General features: G+C 42.3%; 1 long non-coding RNA gene across 2 annotated transcripts in view; it reads left to right on the top strand.

The window, feature by feature from the left end:
• Window positions 1-275: 275 nt before the first annotated feature.
• Window positions 276-20,179, top strand: part of LOC125013012 — a 31,755-nt gene continuing 11,851 nt past the window's right edge. Inside the window, exons 1-3 of one of the 2 annotated variants that reach the window (XR_007113349.1) lie at window positions 276-686; window positions 805-978; window positions 1,071-1,241. This is a non-coding gene — a long non-coding RNA (uncharacterized LOC125013012). Of the gene's footprint in view, window positions 687-804; window positions 979-1,070; window positions 1,982-20,179 lie in introns of those variants that run through there. The other variant, XR_007113348.1, reaches the window with a different exon arrangement.

The following is a 20,179-nucleotide window of genomic DNA, read 5'->3' as shown; positions in this document are numbered from 1 at the left end:
GCTACATATTTTATCCAACTTCATTACAAGTCATTCCCTCAAATTTTAAACTTCTTTTATACCTGTATTTATGAAAATAAACCTAATTTGTGCGTGTGCATGTTGTGACAGTTTGAGTTCGGGTACAGTAACTTTATTTTATAGTAGATGTGGGTTTTTTAGGGGTGCCAGCCAGTTTCTTTCCTGGCATTTAAGATGTTTAACTGAGTAACTCATTGTTTTTTATCAGTTTTTGTTTTGATTGTTTTATCTAAATCTCACACGAAGGATGCCAGTACATTAAATAACACACACAATAAACACACACGCTCAAGACAGGTCAAATACAAAAGCATATATTATAACAAAAAAATTCAATTCAGTTTGGGTTCAGTTTAGAATTATTGAAAAAGCACAAAAGAAAAGAAAACCACTTAGGCTACTCACTCTCACGACCCTGTTAGTCATTCAGTTGGCCAGTCTAGTCCAGTCAGCCTGGAAATCCTCATCGACGCTGTCCTCTTGAAAGATTTCAAGGATCCTCTTCTGCTGTTGACAGCTTCACTGCAGTGGGATAGCATGGCTTTAGTTGGGCCACATTTACGACACGGATGTCCTCTCCTCACCTCAAATTTAAGAGGTCCAACTCTCTTGGTCACCGGATACTGACATTTCCACCGTGGAGCCAGCTTTGCTGGAAATGACTGGTCAGCTTTTGAATAAGGAAATACGTAGCCAGACACGATCATTGTCTGTGAAATTTCCATCTTCTTCCTTTTGTTTATTCATGATTTTGTTTCTTTGTCTTTTTCTTACTTTTTCCAGGTTGCAAAATGTTTGGGAAGGTAGTTCAGTTATGTATGCAGGACAGTGTGGACCACATAACTGGACTCAACTCCACATCAAGAGGCCTTTTCAATGGGCGGCAGAGGTTGAGTTTGGCAGGGGTGCCTCCTTAGGACTGATGTACTGCTGTGTTGAGTGCAAACCTGAATTTGGGTAAGTATTTATCCAAACTTTTGTGCTTTTCCTCAACGTAAGAAGCAATCATGACCTTGATGTTACGGTTGATTCTTTCTACCAACTTACAGGTTTCCTCAAAGTCAGACGACATAAACTGAGAGCCTTGGTTGGACAGAATGAAAGTGAAGATTCCCCAGTATGTCAGGATCTCTTTCCTGAAAACTTGAGATAGCGTCTCTGCAGTGGTTGTCCAAAGTGGGAACATGTCAACCCATCGGCTAGTCTTCCACAAAAATCAGGTAACTATTGCCATTTGAGCTCCGCAGGAAGGGACATATTATATCAACCCCAAACATCTCCCATGGTGCATTTATCACTGTTTGCTGGAGTTAAGCTGGAGGTTTTCTGGTTTCAGGACTCCCTCACATCAAAGCTCATCTTTGACCACTATGTCAGAGCCTGTAACCGTTTGTAAGTTTTATACCTTCCAAGATGGCCAGATAGAGGTTCATCGTGATAACAGTAGAGCAGCTCTTGTTGGAGAGAGGTTGATATGATGATGATGATGAGATCTGGTAGAGGGTTATAGTGGGGCAAGTGCACTACTCTGTACAGTTTGTCCTTCGGAACAGTGAACTGTGTGGTTGAACTCTCAGTGATTTCTCCTGTTTCCATTATTTTTTCATAAAGATCCTGTATGGCAGAGTCCTCCTGCTGAGCTTTCCAAATTTCTGCATCTGTGATGTGGAGGTTCTTGGACAGCAAGGCATTCCTGTTCAGTTGTGGAGTAGTTACACTCTGCCTGATTGAAAGTTCAGCTGGCAAAAGCAAGGACCTGCTCTGCCCCCAATCCAGTATGCTGAACCATGCTGTTGTTCCAGTATACAAAGCAGATCCTTCCATGCAGGTCTCCAAGGACAAACTCTATCAGCCGTTGAAATGTTGTCAGGGTGTTTTTTTGTCCCAACAGCATTACCTTAAACTAGTAGAGGCCAAGGGGACAGATGAAGTCGGTTTGCTCAAGACTGTCTTTATCCATATGGACCTGTGAGTAGCCACTGTTGAGATCCACTGTGGTGAATATGGTAGTGCCAGGCAGGGATTCCAGTATTTCTTGTATGTTTGGTAATGGGTAGGCATCCATTTGGGTTGCAGCATTGACCTTCCTGTAGTCCTCAAAAAACCTTGACCATGGGGTGTTCTTCTTGGGGACCAAGATAATGGGAACAGCATATGGAGAGGTGGATGGCTCTATAATGTCCTTTTCCAGCATTTCTTCTATGTGTTTTTTGATCACTTGAAGTTTGGCATCTGTTTAATGGGTACTGAATTGGTGAGAAAGACTTTGTGTTTTAGAAATACAGTGTAACCTAGTTTCTCTGAACAGACGTCTGAGTTCCTTTGAAGTTGCCATAGCAAGTGTCTTTTCCCGAAATCATCTAGATGGGCTTCGGTTGTTTCCTGGGTTGGATTTGCTGGCAGAGAGTCGATGTCACTCAACCATGAGCAATTTAGTTTCAAAGTTAAGTTTTCCCCTGAAAAATAGGTGTGGTTCTTTTGTGATTCCTTGTGTCATTCAATGTGGTTTAATTATGTCCTATCTGGGGTGTCACTTTTTTATGTGACAGTTTGAGTTCAGGTAAAATCCTTTTATTTTATAATAGATGAGGGTTTTTAGGGGTGCCAAGTTTCTCTCCTGGTATTTAAGATGTTTAACTGAGACAGTCATTTTTTTTTTCAGTCAGGTCAAATACAAACGCATATACAATGACAAACCAATGCAGAAGCAACCAAATATTCCCCAGCCCCCAAAGTCTCAAAGATTCAAACTGAGAGATTCCACAAACCAAGGCAAAAAAGTTCCACTTTGGATCTTCTCAGCAGTCCAATATTCAAAAAGAAAAAAGAAAAACACGATTCAGTTAATTTTAAAAAACCAAAAAAAAAAAAAAACACTTTCAGTTTAATTCAGTTCAAGTTCAGTTTATAATTCTTGAAAAAACAAAAGAAAAGAAAACCATTTAGGGTAGGCTACATACTTGGTCAGTCTACTCCTGTCAGTCTGTAATCCGGTCCGAGGTTTGCTGCTGGGTGTTTGTGAGGACAAGAGACCGGCTTCTGACGACGCCGAAGTGACAAAATGGGGATAAAGTTGACCGACGGAAGATCAGAATGGACATGGGTATGATCCATATACGCACGTACACACACATGCGTAGTGGTGCAAAATTAAGCTAATTTGCACGTCTATACGCAGGTTATTGATGTTAAACTTCTTTAACCCCTGTACTTATGATAATAAACCTAGTGTACGTGTGTCTACACGCGTACACACGCACATGCGAGTGTGGTACTACTGGCTCACAGTCTCAGAGGGAAACTCTAAATAGGTGAGTGTGAATGAGTTATATTTCCATCTTTTGTATATCTTTTTGCCATTTTATTGGGTCAACGTTGACAGTTCTGCTGGACTTGACATATGTGGCAAAGCTTGTGGCTGTCGCGCCACTGACTGCTAGAAGTGCAAATAGCAGCGGCAATGTTCTCCAGAGACTCTAAAAAGTTATGACCCTGGCTAGGTTGTGCTTATGACTTTGGAAGTTGTTGGCGTTTGCTGCTAATTGGTGGTATTCAGATGAAATGTAAGTTGTTGTGTTTTTCGGTTATCATTATTACACATGAGTCCTTAGTCACGTGACCCATGATGTACATATTCGCTTGATAATCCAAATAACATCACCCATGCCTGGGCCACTGTACTTGTGCTTTCAGTCTGTGGTTTCCTAGACTTTCAAAGAGTCTCTTTTTTATCTGATGGATTTTATATTCTGTTTCACTCGTCCTGGCCATGGTGAATTCATAGAACTTTTGGTACATGTGGAACTTCTGCCATGCTCCTAGTTGCTGTAGACTACTCGGTTGCTAGTGTTGTCCCCTACTTGCTGCTCTGGCAAGCAATCATTGCCAGTTAAAACCTTGATAAGCATTGTGTGACCTTGGATAGAGATTCAGTGTAACCGGTGTTCATTGAAAAACTGAAAGTCAGTAGAAGCATTGTCAGCTTAAAGAGCTTTTGATCATGTGCAACTTCAGAACAACCATTTTAAACATCACAGAAATGATCTGCAAAGGTCTCAGTGTAGTACAGTGTGATCTCACTCTAAAGTGAAATTCCATGTAATTGCAGCCTGTATTTAACCTTTTTATTTTGTTGAAAAGAAATGCAGAAAAATAATCACAACTTTCATCAAGGGATGTGATCAAGCACAAGCAAGCTCAAAGCACCTCAGATCCTAACCACTCACCACGCTCCTTTGTTCACTGAGGCACATTTATTGCATTGTTTAGGAGATTCTTTGTTCTAGACAAATCTGTGGTGCACTGCATGAGTTAACTCAGCAGAGGAGATCTCGGGAGAATTTAGACCTATGTAGCAAGGTCTTCCCAATCATAAATAAATAAATTCATCATGCCTTACTGGTTCAGTTGCACATGCAAGCAGTGGAGTGGAGGACAGGAATTGAGCGTTGAGAGGTTTGAGTAGTTCATTTTTCAACAGGAGACACTTGTACATAATTAACATCAGCCCCTGTGCTGTGTATCCGTATGTGTATTGCAGTAGATATTCGCAACATTTCCAGGAATACAAGAAAATGCACGCATGCAAAGTAGAACAAATGAAGTATTATTCCATACCTGGATAAAATGAGATAATCTTTCAACAAAATTAAGTCTTTATTAACACTTTATTAACACCCTACAAGCTGCAATGTCCTGCCTGGACCACAATAATTGAAAGTTTTATTCTGAAATCTCATATCTTTTCTGCCCAGCTTTCTTTATACTTCCAGACTTTATGTTTTTTTCTTTACAGTTTTCTCCATCACCTCATTATACAGTCAGTCCTCTCTGTCTATACACCCGTCGCTCTCCAACATTCATTTGCCAGGTTGTCTTTGTACTCCTCAACTCCTCAGTTTGTACTCCAATATATATGCTTCTTGTATATTCCAGAACTGAAGAAGCTACTCGGATGAGTGGCGAAAAGTCCAGCCCGACTTTATTCAACGCCTTTTGGATTCTTGCGTATGACTTGTTTTGTCTTGAGCGTGTGTGTTAAGTCAGCAAAGCACACAAACCTAACACGAAGCAGACAAAAGGAAACAAAAAAAACTCCCGACACGAGACCTGTGCGTGACCCTTGCCTCTCTAAAGCCTCTCGTGTTTTTCTTTTATTCAGTATCTGGCACGAGCTGTGCATTTTCCTGGTTTTCAAGATCATCACAAATAATCTACAGGTCTAGTTTTCCCACATTTGACCTCCCTCTCTGTGGTTGTTTCTCAGTGTTTGGCTTTGGGTGACTAATGTGTGGGGCTTCCCACACAAGCGGCAGTTCTGTGTGAGTAAAAGCCTTGATTGATAGATTTTAGAAGGATGATCTGTGGCTTTAAGGCTGAACTTTTGTTTTTGAGGGGATATTTTAAAGCGTTTGTTTGATGTAGAACGCTACTTTATCACGGCAGAGAATCAAATCATTGTGATTCCAGTTAAGACACTGGAGACGGTACAACTGCTGACTTTGACATTATACTTGCTCTACAGTTTTGTAGTTAGGTAATTTGCTAATGTCCTTTTTTTCCCCCCCAAATGTTTCATTCACAACACTTGCACATGTTCTCTATGTGAGTGTAGAGCAACCAGTACACAGTGACTCAGCATGCCATAAAGACTTGGAACAAGAGGAACCAGCTACACAAGAGACTGGCAGCGATGTGGTGACAAGAGTCCATGGAGTTTTGTAAGAAACAAAAACACACAGTTCCCAAAATATTTACCGCAAGGAACCACTGTCCATGATTTTGGTTGTTACTGCCCTTCAGATTCAACGCGCTGAGGAGAGTCTAGTAAACCGAGCTGCTTCATGAACTGTAAATTCTTTTCAAATAGAAAGTGGTGAGGTGAAGCTAGCGCCACACACTAGCAGTATCTTTATGTTCTGTAATTTCCCTCACATACATATGGGATGGGAAACAATATGCAAGAGCTTCCTATACCAGAGCCAGGAACATCCTGTGTTGATAAACTGTCAGCTACAAAGCGAAGGGCAGGGAATAAATCACTTTGAATTTGTATTTAAATCGTATCTCTTTTGGCTTTACAAAAGCAAAAAATTGTAAAGAAAACGTACAACCATCCATAAAATTGCATTTTTTTTTTCATTTCTGACCTTTTATCTTCCCCCTGCTTCCTCTCTTGTGCTAAGCTAGTAACAGCTGCCAGCAGTCGCACAAAAACATGAATGTGGTTTCAGTCTTATCACTAAAATCTAGTGAAAGAGCTAAAAGAACATATCCTCCAAAAAACTGACTATTTTTGTGCTCCGGCAACCAGACATCAGCTCACAGGTGTCAATAAAGACCCTATTTAACTTCACACTTAGTTTATCCCGATCATGCATAACATTATGAACACCTTCCTAATATTGGGTAGGTCTCCCCTTGTGCCTCCAAAAGAGTTGTGTCTCGTCAGAGGATGGACATGGGCCTTCTGAGGGTGTCCTGTGGCGTCAGGTAACAGGGTGTTGTTAGAGGGGGCCTTTGGGTTGAGGGGAGGGGGCTATGTGGATCATCCTGCTGACACTGGCGTTTTTTTTTTGAGTCATTCCTAAACATGTGTAAGTAACATCTACACTTATGCCAGGTGCAAAAAGTTTCCCGGCAGAACATAACACTGTCACGAGATGTTAATTCTTCCGTCACGGTGTTAATGTTGCGGCTGATCGGTGTATACACAGAAGTAGAAGTGAGATTAGATATTTACGCCACAGCCTAGTAGGGGTTTTCCAGTAGACTGACACATGTAGAGTTCAGCACATTGTGTCCCTGACAGACACAACGGTGTGAGCCATTATTCACTGATTTTAGAGCCTTTTGTCTGGGCAAATGTTCGTCAGTCATTTGCATTTTGCATGTGCCACAGCAGTCCCAGCTCATGCTTCCGAAAAACCGCGTAGGTCTGTTTACCGCCAGCCACCCTCAGCCTCAAGACCAGCAACCTGCTCCACATCTCCATCCTCTCTCCCTGCTGAAATGATGCCAGCATAAACCTCTGAAAGCCTTTCCTCTGGGATTTCTGCTGATCTGTACCGCAGTGTGGGAGGCTGGATGGAGAATGAGCCATAAATGTACTTCCACTGTTCATTGAAAAAAATAGTGGCACACAAAACAAACAACACCGTCTGCCCATAATGCAATTTAAAATCTAATGAGGGCCTTTAACTTGTGTTGTTGTTTTAGGTTTTAGTACTTGATTCTTTGTAGCGACTTCCTGTTTTCACAGTCACAGACTGGAAATGTTTCCAAAAGGGGAACACCCATCTGCCTGTGCCTTATCTTTGATGGATTGTTGTTAGTCAGTACTCTTGAGGCCACTGTGAACTAGTCAACTTGGCATCGTAACCCTTTCGCCTTGCTCTAAGACTATCAAGCCTAAATGCTCATCTTCTCAGGTTCTGTGGAGTTTGAACATTACTGCAAATTGTTAGACTTAGACAGACTTTAATGATCCACAAGGGAAATTCCTTGGTCACAGTGGCTTAGTTGTACATAAAAAAAAACTCTTAAAACAGAAATAGAAAGAGAGAGAAAGTAAATACAGCCAAATTAGGCATTGTAAAAGGTATTTGGTTGTAAATGGACTGTACGGAGCTGAACTGCAAGTTTATGTCTTGTGTGAATGGAAGCCCCAGGGCATTAAACGCCAATTCATTCTTTCCAACTCCTGAAAGTGTCCACATTGACATAGACAACCTGTGCAGACACCTGCGTAAAGCCTTTCCATTTTAAAAGTCTGCATTTGTTTTCCACTTGAGAGAACTCTCAAAGAAGCAATTCCCCACATTGTTTTACTTAAGATGCTCATTGGAAATCTGTGCTTCACACGTCGTTATCCTCTCTTCTTACTGGTGTGTTCCTGCGTGTGTCCAGGACCCATTTCCGTTTCGTCCAAGCATTTTTTTTTTTCAGAAAGAATCTCAGTGTATGTTTTTCTCACCCCCAACGCGAGCTTTGAGATGGTGTTGTTTGTTCCCACGTGTGAGTAAGGCCGAACGAATACAGGCGTCTGTAGCATGCACAAAACAGTGCACGTCCACGTGTGTGGGCGGGTATCCACTCACATCAGAAAGGCCTGTGTGAGTATGTTTATGTGCTTTCCATGCTTATTGTTTGGCTCCGCGTGTTTGTGAGAGCATCCCCCGTGTTAGCGGCACTGCATGTGTGTGGGCTCTCGGGCGTACCTCCATGGTGTGCGGCGTATCTCAAGCTCAAGTTCTGGATCGTGGATGCAAATGTGCGTCGGCCTGAAAGAGTTTGTGTGTTCTGAGGTCTGTAAGTAAAAACTTAAATAGAGCAAATAAGCTGAATGCACTTTCGGTGAAATATCAGATGTTGCTGAAGTGAAATACTAGTGTTGTAACTGAAGCGCTCACTCTACTGAACAAAAAGGCAATCATTGCTCCGGTTTGTCCCAGCAGTGCACCTCATACCTCAACTGCAGGACTTTTATGTTATGAGGAATGACTTTCGGAGGCTAGTGTGCAGTGATAACTGTGTTGTTGTTGTTGCAAGTGCATAGTAAGTAGTGGTGGCTTTAAACTACAAAATGATAAATTCGATCACAAGGATTCAGCGATGTTTTCTTACTGTGGACAAACCTCATCAAAAACCCCAAAACAATACAAAAAATTCACCTTTGTATTAAAATCTGAAAGAGGCCATTTCTTGAACTGAATGCCAGCTGAAAGGAGTGGTGTAAAAATTATAGTAGTATATTTAATAATGTTAACACTTGAACTGATCACTTGCCCCTGGCTGGAATAAATATTCGTTCTGACCTCACCCTAAACACATCATGTGATGTCACAAGTTTCCCGATGGACAGAAAAGTGGTATCGAAACAGAACTGGTCTGGTCTTGGTCAGCTTCCCCTATTGAATCTGATTGGTCAAATAACAATTGCTCTTATATTTCCTCCCGTGGAAGATCCGCTTTCACTTTTCAGTTACACAAACACATATAATATGATGAATGACGTTATTCAGCTTCCATCAAAACAGTCCATTCAGAGTCTCTTGTCAGGAAAAAATACTGTCTGCGTAAACATTGTCAGTCAGAGACGATTATCTGGCTGAAAAAATATAATATATATAATATATCAATAGCCTATCCTTGTTATGGCTCGTCTGTCTGTCAGCTGTGGTGCTTCTGGCAGTGTAACCTTGCATTTGAGCTTTTATCCAATCATATTTCCGCCATCATCTCCCTGGGCTTTCACATTTAAAACTGTGGGCAGCTGAAGCTTGAAACATATTGTAAAGATGCTCCGTTAACCAATCACTTTTCAAGTTGATATTCTTAGACCTTCTCTGTGGCCTATGGTAGTATCAGTATCAGCGTATCTGTATGATATTAATGGTTTTTGTAGCAGTGGCGTTATAACGATGGTATTTAGAGATGTCTTGAATAAAGTTGGAGGGCACTGAAGGCCTAGGTGGAAAACGCATGGCCTGCCACTGCTGGCAGATATGTTCCTTTATTACAGAAAGCACGTGCACTGTATTTTGAAACAGTCACATATACCACCCTGCTGCCACAAACCATTACTCACTACAGGAACAAATCCACGGTGGAAACGAGTCCCTAACACATGTGCCATTTGTTCATGATTTGGTAACATTTGCCAGTGCCCAACTGTTGCCTAAAACAACAAACAAATGTTTTTTTGGCAATTATTTATTTATATATTTATTTTTAGGTTGGTATTTGAGCCCATTTCTATACCCTGGTAGTGGGTACTGAATTTTCCCCAGGAAGTAGGACACAGGCTGTTGCTGTGCTTCCATTACCCCTAGAAAAGCACAAAGCCAAAGTATTGCAGTTAAAAAAAAAAAAAAAAAGGTAATGGAAACGCCTACTCTTTGAAAAACATGTCAGATATTGCTAAAAACATTTTTACACTCTCATGAGGTGGTTTTTCAGATGCATCGATATAAAAGTGTGTTGCAAAAGTGCAACGGAAACACTTTGTTTTGCATTTCCCCCGTCACCGGCGTCACCGTAGATGACGCAAGGGGTCATTGAAATCCATTTCCTCAAAGTGAAGTCTCGTGTGACTGGAATTTAAGAGGGATGGGATGTCGCGAGACAAGTCTTTACAAGAGTCACAGCTCATTTGCAAAGCACCTTTCAATGTAAATGAAATTTCAGTTTATTTTTTTGTGAAAACCCGTTTCCTGTTCCATTTTTTAGTAAGTGTTCTTGTTGGACTTGAGTGTTGCTTTTTGCACTTTTGTTCTGGATATTGTGAATTGTTCTTGCAGTAATTTTGTTTCCTACTCCTGCCCACCCTTTGTGCCCTGCATAGGGGTCCTACCTCACCAGAACCTAACACTGCTAGCCTTAGTCAGTGTTGACAGCTCACTAACAAAAAGTAAACTCTGATACCATCAAAACTGAACCAGAAAAAATATCCATTTTAAAGTCAACTGTTCAGAGAATAAACTGACTAACAATTTGTAGTGTCTCTTCCGGCCAAAACTTCCTACCCACTATGTACAACCCTTTGGGAATAAAAAAGGCAATTTAGATCAAAAAGACATTGATGAAAGGTGATGAGGCAAATTCAATGCACCACGAACAGAATCCATGAATAGGTAAGCTCAACATACAATCTGTATGGTAATAAGCATATGTTTTATGATAATACCTGTTTTTGTGTAATGTAAACAGAACAAGGGGGAAAAAATGTTATTGACTGTAAAAGTAATCAGGCCGCATTGAAGAAGTTATTACAGGTTTTGGCAGGTAACGGCTGTCTCTGTCCTGAAGGCTCATTTTATGTTAATGTTCATGTTTTCCTTTTGCAGCAAAAATATTAAATTCACCTCGAGCGGACACAGTGGATTGTACTTTTATGTGGTTTATGGGCCAAACATCTCTGATCTACATACCCAGGAGTTTCTGTGATCCTGCAGGTTTACACAGCGTTCATCAGACCTGTTGTAGCCCTCTGCTGAAACACGGCTTCAAGTTACAGTGGTTTGATTCACTCAAAGCCGACCTCCATAAAAAAACACTTTATCCCAAAAATGACATCCTGTCTCGTATCATATCTTAGTCCAGACAGATTTCAAGTAATGGTCTACTTGGTATACTGATCAGGCTTAACATTATGACCACCTCTGTGCCTCTGTGGATCAGGCTTGTTCCAGTGCACAGATACTTGGTCAGTTTGGTATCAAGTGGATGTGAAGGCCAGGTCAACTCCTTGTGCTGTTTGTCCGTTGTTCTTAAACGGTTTTTGTGTGTGTGCCCCCACGCTGCTGGGAATGACTGCTGCCATTACTGAGTGTCATTGCTGTGGGGTCTGGTCTAAGTGGGTGGTACATGTCTAAGTAACATCCACACGAATGCCAGGTCCAAAGGTTTACCAGCAGAGCAGTGAATCGCCACACGATGGTCGATGTTATCCAAACCAATCTCACTGTACTTTATTCCTCTGGTATGATGCCTTGAAGCTGACATTTTGTCTGTCTTCTGTCCAACTCACTGCAGATAATTATCAACCACTGCAAATGCTAAAATGTAGCGAGCGGGACCTTGGGGCTAACGCGTGCAGTAATTGCTCACCTTAAATGAATAATTGACCCAACAAAGGTTGCGTTCGCCGTCATATACTCATATGCACATGGCAGTGAGACATCTGGGCCTGCTGTTCACATAATGAAATCTGTCCTATAACTCATGGGAAGCCATTTGAGCTTAATGTTGCAGCCTGTGGAGTAGACGTGTGGAGATGGAACACCTTGTTTTTGTATAAAAAAAAAAAAAAAAGAACAACTGCAAAGTTAACTTGGTAATCTTTATACTGTTTAGTGTTTTCAGAGTTCAGGAGAAGAATAGCTCACTTGGTTGTAAAATAGGCCATTTGGACAATGCGGGATTAGAAATCAGAGCCTCTGAGTAGCAGTTTGTCAGAACCAGATGCTTTCATAAATAGTCCAGGAGCTTTTTGTCGTGTTGTTTTGACAAGTATTATCTCAGAAGCCTGGGAACACATTCAGGCTGCGTTGAGCAATGCCCTTTTACCCAAAACACATGGGGTTTCAGAATGTACAAGAACTCACTGTGTGGGTTGGACGGAACTCAGCGTTCTGATAAGTTTCCGATCGGCGTCATCCAGGAACGCCTGAGGCAGGCAACAAACCGGAATAATTGAGAGGTTTGGCCGGAAAACGTGTCGCATGGTTACGCCCATCATGTTAATTTTTCAGACACAGAAACAGGTGTGCAGATCTGCCGTGGCTGATAGATGACAGTTGAAGTGCCTAATGTGTTATCTGATGGCAAGAACAGAGGGAATTTCACAAATGCCAGCGTTGGATGGGGCTACAGAGCTTAACCCATCCAGCTGCTTGATCTGACGTGCAGCTCGTTTGTCATTATATGAGTTAACCTGCGATGCTGGCTTTCCTCAGGACTGCTAGTAATAAATCAAGATAATTTGCTAATGGAGCGCATTTGAAAACAAACGCTCACCCAAAGTAATGGCAAATTACCCAGTGGCTTAATTACGCACCCAGATGTATTCTATTAGATGTTATTAGCTGCACCGATGAGCCACAACATTAAAACCGCTGACCTGAGAAGTAAATAACACTGACCATCTTCTGACAGTTTAATATTCTGCTGGGAAACTTTTGAACCTGGCATTTTTGGGGATGCACCCACCTAGACCGGACCAGGCGCCCCCACCCCCATGGCAATGACAGTCCTTGATGGCAAGTTGTTGTTAAGGAACAACTTACAAGAATGTGAAAAACAGTACAGGATGTTGACTTGGCTCCAAATTCCCTAGATCCTAAACTGATCAAGTATCTGTGGGAATGCACTGGAACAAGCCTGATCCTCAGAGGCACCTGCTTTCAACCCATAGGACACAAAGGCCCCCCACTTACAACAATCTGCTGCCAGACGCCGAGGGACGCCTTCGGCAGGTCAATGTCCATTCTGTAAAGAGACCATATCACTAAGGTGGTCATAATGTTGTGGCTGATCAGTGTCAGGGTCAGGGTGAGGCCAGCGTATTATTTGAGTTGTTCAGGGCTTGAGCAAATAAATAAGTTGATACGTTGTAATTATTTCCTTTACAATGTGCTCTCTTTACTCAAGGACCACAACTAAATAAACATATTGTTTTAATGTCATCACTGAAAAGGCTCCTCACTCCGGCTGCTTGGCACCACTGATCAAAGCCAGAGCTGCTGCTGTTCATTTTTTAAACACTAGATGACAGTAATACATTTGACAGGGGAAAGAGGGCGGGGGGAGGAGAAAGGGAAGAAAAGCAGGACATTGCAAGTAAAGGAAAAAGTTTCGGTGTGACAAGGAGAAGGAGAAGGGGAGAAACGAGGAGACTGAAGACACTGTAAATACAAAGGGACATTGAAGAGATGGATATAGAGACAAGGAGGCCGGGAGGGAGAGCGAGTCAAGAGCGGAGGAAAGGGAGAATGAAATAACAGTCGGAGACGGTTATGTGACAGCCATATGTGTGGGACGTGGGGGAAGGAGGGGAGGAGGGGGGGTTGGGATGAAGACCTGTGTAGACAAAAGGCAGATGGGGAGATAAATGGATGCAGACAGAGCGGATGTGCATGGCGAGGGGCAGAGATGGAAGGGATATCCGATTCGAAAGTGTGTCGCCAATATTTTCGGATCTGGGTGTCCTGCTGTCATCAGAGAAACAAATTAACTTCGGTTCTCCACTGTCTGCTTTTATCTGATCTCTCTCTTTGCTGCCCTCCCTCCTTCCCCCCTCTGTAATCGTTCATCTCTTCTCTATCTCACCCTCCTCCAAGAGGAAGCCTTTCAGGAATTTGCACTCTACAGCTCTTTAAAAAGTTTAAAAAGTTTATAGAGCACGGTCATTTGCGAGCTTTAATGTTAAAAGTTTCTCCAGTGCGCAGTGGAGCTTTGAGCGTCCGCGGGTCATTAGCAGCATATGACGCCTCGTTGCGTCATCCGTCCGCAGCGCCGACACTCCGCTGGCTCTTTAACACAGTGTGACATGTAAATGCGGAGCCGTGGGCCGAGTCCAGTCAGAGTTTGCCACTGCCGCGGCCGCTTGAGCATCAACGTTATGAACCCGGACGTTGGCAAGACGGAAGCGGGAAGAACTGACATGGATCTAATTAGTATTGTTTCAAAAGTCTACTGGCAATATGCGCACTGTGAAACTTTATTAAGTTAAAGGGAACCGCTAAACAAATCTGACAAACGGCTGCTTTCTTTCCCATCCGGCGAGGCCGTAGAGGCGTCTTTAATCCACCGGATTTATTGAAGGGGGCGGTTCAACATTTTGGGAGCGTCCCTCGTTCCGTGTGCCGCTGCGATTTAAATTAGAACACTGATGCCATTTATATCCATCCATTCAGCGTGAAGCCTCAGTTGATAAAAGCTCAAACTAAACAGCGGGGCCGCCCCTCGCAATTAGTGTCAGATCTTGAAGGGAGGAACCGAGCGTTCAGATATGACATGAGGTCCTCTGTTAGGTGCCACGTGGGACTTTGAGTCTCTAACGATGAAACGGCGAAGACCCTACTGCTGGAATCAGAGCAAAGTTGTCAGTTTGCAGTCTGGAGCGTATGTACGAGCCGGGGCTGCTCACTGTGGCGATATTAAACCATCTGTCCCCGTATTATTAGAGATCTTAAATGGCTGATAGCCTTCGGGAATGCTTCCCTTCGCAGTTTAGTCGCAAAGCCGTTAAAGTCTAGCGATTCAGTGCTGCTGAAAATTGCCGGGAACACACTCAAAAGGCCCGCAGCTACAGTTAGTCTGTGTCTGTGCAAGTGCGTGCGCCGGAGAAACGAGTGGGCACGATATGCCGTGAAGGTGAAATCAACCATCGCGTCGGTTTTGTTAAATAACGGTGATGTGCCTCTGCATTACGGCCTCAGATGAAATTCCAGGAGAGCAACTGGCCTGTCAGCGTTCATCAGCCCCACGTTGAGTTAACGCCGCGCTGCAGCTCTGTTTAACCTCCAGCGTCCCAGCAGGTCATTTTAAACCCCCGCTGATGCTTCATCTCTCCAGAAAAAGGCTGATGGGACGATTGACCCCGCTGATAGTCATCTGACGGTCTGCCCGTCGGTCAGGCTGTCAGCCTGCATGTCGTGTTCACGTCTGTGACGACCTGGCCTGGATGATTTCAAATGCTCGGAGTATCAGACGAGCACACGGCGGCACATCCACCGCGTTTTTATAATCACGCAATTATTATGAATCTACGTTTAGTTTAACAGACGGTGTTCAAATGTTCTCTTTGGCTGTTTCTAGAACTTTGAGACTCGTGCGTTTTCGCAAATTAATTGCGTGACCCTTCTGACTTTTTGATTTGCAGGCCAATCTTCATGCCGTGAAAACAAGTCACTTCCGAGGTCCATTAATTACGAATTTGGATGTTCATGTGACGCCGGGAGATACTAAATTAAAGAGATTAAGTAATTACCGTGACCCACTCATGACCCTTTCACCAGTCCTGAGAAGACTTAACAAAGGCCTTGTGTTGTTTTCAGTCATTTCTAACACTCGAGCTGATCACAAAATTCACAAAATTCATTTGGTATGCAAACCTGTTAGAACCATAGACCGCTTCAGGGGAGAGTGAAAGAGAGTAGGGGACTTTATTAAGCTACTGCTGTCTGCTTTGCATGCCAAAATATTAAAATGAGAAAGAAAAAAGAAAAAAAAAGAAAAAGACGACTACTTAGAGAGAAATTTAGGCCTGTTTCTAGTTTCGTAACTAATTAGTTTCCTAATTAATTTGTCATCTCGTGGAAAATTGCTATGGGAGGGTGCTGGGGAGATGAGAGAGAGGCAGCTGAACTGAATGCTCTGTCAAGAGGTGTGCAGCAGCCGGTGGTTGTGAAATCAATGATCTGACAACAGATCACACACAACAATAATTCACACACAAAACAAAACACGAAAGCGGAACGATTAAAAAATCACGTTACACGTGTCGCAGCCAGTCAGAGTCGGGAGCACAGACCACAGCTGAGCTAGGAGACATGATAGACTTAAAAAAAAAACAAATCTCTTGGTAAACATGTGTTACTTAAATGTTGGTATATAAATCAATTTATTTTTCGCATATCTGCATGGTGTTTTTACACTTTTAATCAATTGCTAAATGCCAAAAAAGGTGAGAATGTCTCTGCTACGAGAATGTCAGCGGTTGTGTTTGCTGCACAAGGTAATTGATAAATGAAATGCCAATCAATATCTGGTATAAACGCATTTGTTTCAAGTTACTTAATACGTTTAAGTGTCACGGTGCTAGTATATCTGCCGGGGGATGCTACCTTTTAAGTGAACAGTAAAGAAATAGTGTGACAAATGTGAGAATCTTTGACGTCACTGTGTTTGGGGGAGGTTTAAGGCCATGCTTAGTATAGCGAACCCCTCCCGAGGGTAGACTCGGGTTTTGACGGTGATGAGAAGAAAATAACATTGGAGCTCTGGAAGGGATAGGCTCAAACTGCGCCATGGATGTGAAGACTGGAAAAGAACAGGCTGACTTAAGAGGCAGCACTTCAGCTGAAACGATATCTGACAGCGGCAGAGGAGAACATATTTAAAGTCTGACAGCACCGACACGATTGGCTGATTGAGATCATGGCAAAGTCTGGATGACTGGGCTGGAAATGACTTTAGTCAGCTAAACAGGGAGGGTTTTGTGCATAATTGAGGATCAAGATCAAGTGTTCCTGGCTGAATTTAACGTTGAGTTTGATTTGTACGGTTCAATATCTGGATAAGACACACACGCCCATGACGTTGCACGTCTGTTTGGACAGAAAAATGAAAGCAATGGGCCAGCTGGGATAGGCTCCAGCAACCCCCGCGACCCCCAGTGAGGATTAAGCGGTAGTAGAAGATGAGATGACATGAAAGGAATGGACGTGTGAAAAATGAAAAAAGATAGAAAGAGAGAGACAGAAGTTTAAGCTCAGCCTTACTATTACATAAATTTTGAATTATATTATTAGTAGTAGTTAGAAAATCTGAAGAGTCATTTGTCGGACGCATACCAGTAGGCAGTTTGAAGATGGATGGTCGGAACAGTTGCTCAAAAATGAGGCCAAATCAAGTAGAGCTCCCCCTGGTGGCTGGCTGCTGTATAGGTCATAAGCTCCACCCCCTCCCTAAAATAAGTCAAATAAGTCAAATAAACATTTTTCCGGGGATGGTTTGCTTCATTTTAGGTAGTTAATATAATACTGAGGTGTACAGTTGTCCATTTTTCTGATGATCTGATATTATCTATTTGGCGCTATACAAACGGGATGTGACATCATGATGGCTACAAGTTGCCATGCCGACCGCTCTGTGAAATGGTCCCTTATGGCTGTGAGAGTTGGAAAAACTAAATAAACAAATGACTACTGTGTAAAATTCAAATTTTTTTTTACAACTAGTGGAGGCAGAGCTGAGCGCACCAGCAATAAAGAGAAAATGCGAATGAGTCTGGCGGATGTGTGGGTGTGTCATCGATAACGTGGCTCCACTCTCGGATCATACTGCTTTGACTCTGACTCCAAACTCGCAAGATGTTGTTCTCTCGCATCCTTGGGAAAATAGCATCGGTTTGGCCAGGCCCAGGAAGTGAGATCGCTTTGTCCTTATTTGTATTCAGTCTATGGCCATGACACATGGAGTGGATAGAGCACAGGAACATTAACATAGTTAGTCATTAACATAAATTCATATTTCGAATGCTCCATCATGGTGTACCTCTCACACAACAGCCTCAGTTTCCTCCTCTTAATCCCTTTGTGGCACATCCACTCCATGCATCTACTTTCCGTCAGGAACTTATCAGGATGCCGTGGAGCTGAGCCGCTCTAAAAAACAAACTTTATTGGTCATGACTGAGATCAGTTCCTATCTGACTATCTGGTAATGTATTCTTCCTTATCCCACCGCGTTGCATAGAGCAGGTACCGTTTGCCACCGGCCACAGAATTACCAAAAGTCAGCCGAGGACAGGGAGCTGCGTGTGTGTGCATTAATAAACTGTCTCCTTATGTCAGCCATATGCTTCTGAGGGTGTCTGTTCATTTATCTTTTTTCTTGTCGTGGGTAGGTGGTGTGCGTCCGTGTGTAGGTGACTGATGACTTTTTCAAATGATGAATTTTGTGGCAGCATGCCGATCCCGAAAACACACGCAAACACTCGTCTACGACTCAAGCACTTTATGACCCACATCAATTTAAAATTACAACTGTAGAAGCATTTCTTCTTATTTTATATATAAATGCAGAGATACTTATGTAAATTTATGCAGCCTCAGATGGCTTTTTTTTTCCCAAAGCCAATGATTATGGAACTCACTCACTCAAAAAAAGAAAAAGGAAGTAAAAAGTAAAGGTTAAGTAATGAAGTTAGGAGTTTTTTTCTTCCCCGTGACAGCAGTGATTTATCCAACTCTGTGACTTTCAACCTCTCTGACAACATCCATCTATTTCCATTTCAATCACACTGATGCAGTGACAGATGCATTATGCCTATCAAGTCATCTAGTAATAGATTACGCACACACACCAGCTCCTGCCTGTTTTATACACATATTTCTGGCTGGAATGAAGATGCATGCTGTTACATAGATGCTGCAGGAAATAAAAAAAAAATATGTTAAAACCGATAAAATTGAATGATTTTGCAGGTTGCTGCAGAGGCTGCTGCTACTTTTTCAATTTTCACCTTTTCCATTTTATCCCTTGGAAAACTTATATGAAAGTTTTGATCAACAGGAAGTTTGACAAATACTGGAAATCGCCACAGACCTTGAGATGGACTTACATTTGATTAAAAAAAAATAAAAAAATACTAGAAAGATCCGTGACGAGATCAGGACAGCAGGGTTTATTTTTCAGCTTGATAGAAACATTTTTGGGCAGTTGTGTGTATTTATGTGCCTACATTGGGTTGACAGCGTGCAGGAGTGATGTGTCTGGGAGTCACTGTGGGTTGCTGCCCATCTTCCACAGAGCCTAGTGGAAGAGGACAGCACCAACCCCACAGGCGGAGTCTTATGAGTTTACAAGAAAAAGTGTCTTTTTCAAGTAGCTGAGTAAAGTATTGAAATAAATCGAATGTAATAGAGCGTAATCACCAATCATCCATCAAGTACAACCGGCCTCCTTCAGGAGCTCCATGTTACTGAACTCCCCACACCGATCAGCCACAAAATTATGACCACTTTCCTAATATGTGGGTTGAGGGGAGGAGCCTCTGTGGATCATCCCACAGATACAAGATGTTCAGTGTTATTCATTTAACCTGTCAGTGTTTGTAATGTTGTGGTAAGGTGACACATTTATGTCCAGGTGGCTATACTCATTCACATTGGACTGCCTTTAGCTTTGATTACAGCATACATTCACTGTGGCATTGTTCCAGTAAGCTTCTGCAATGTGACAAGATTTATTTCCATCCAGTGTTGCATTCAGTTTTTACTTTGCATTTAAGATGTTGTATTGATGATGGGAGAGTCTGAGCACTCTACAAAGCCTTCTCCAGCACATCCCAAAGAATCTCAATGGGGTTAAGGTCTGGACTCTGTGGTGGCCAATTCATGTGTGAAAATGTCTCATACTCCCTGAACCACTCTTTCACTATTTGAGCCCAATGAATCCTATCATTGACATCTTGGAATATTGCCGTGCCATCAGGGAAGAAAAAATCCATTGATGGAATAACCTGGTTATTCAGTATATTAAGGTAGTCAGCTGACCTCATCCTTTGGGCATAATGTTGCTGAACCTAGATCTGAGCACTGCCCCCACAGACTAGGCATGATGGGTGCATCACTTCATCTGCCTCTGTTCTTACTAGGGCTGCACGATTCTGGAAAAAACGTGAATCATGTTTTTTTTTTTTTTTTTTTGCTAAGAATTGAGATCACGATTCTTTGGCACGATTTTTTTTTTTTTTTTTTTTTACAAATTGTTAATTGCACTGATGAACTTTAACAAAACAAACAAACAAACAAACTACTAGTACTACTCCTTACCCTGATGCCCCATCACTCTGAAACAGGGTAAATCATTAGACCACATGACCTTCTTCCATTGCTTCAATCTTTAAGCTCCCTATCAAACTGAAGCC

Source organism: Mugil cephalus, chromosome 9, assembly GCF_022458985.1.
Source record: "Mugil cephalus isolate CIBA_MC_2020 chromosome 9, CIBA_Mcephalus_1.1, whole genome shotgun sequence".
NCBI lineage: Eukaryota > Metazoa > Chordata > Actinopteri > Mugiliformes > Mugilidae > Mugil > Mugil cephalus.
The sequence above is the reverse complement of the archived record's forward strand: the minus strand, read 5'-3'. Positions and strand labels throughout refer to the sequence as shown.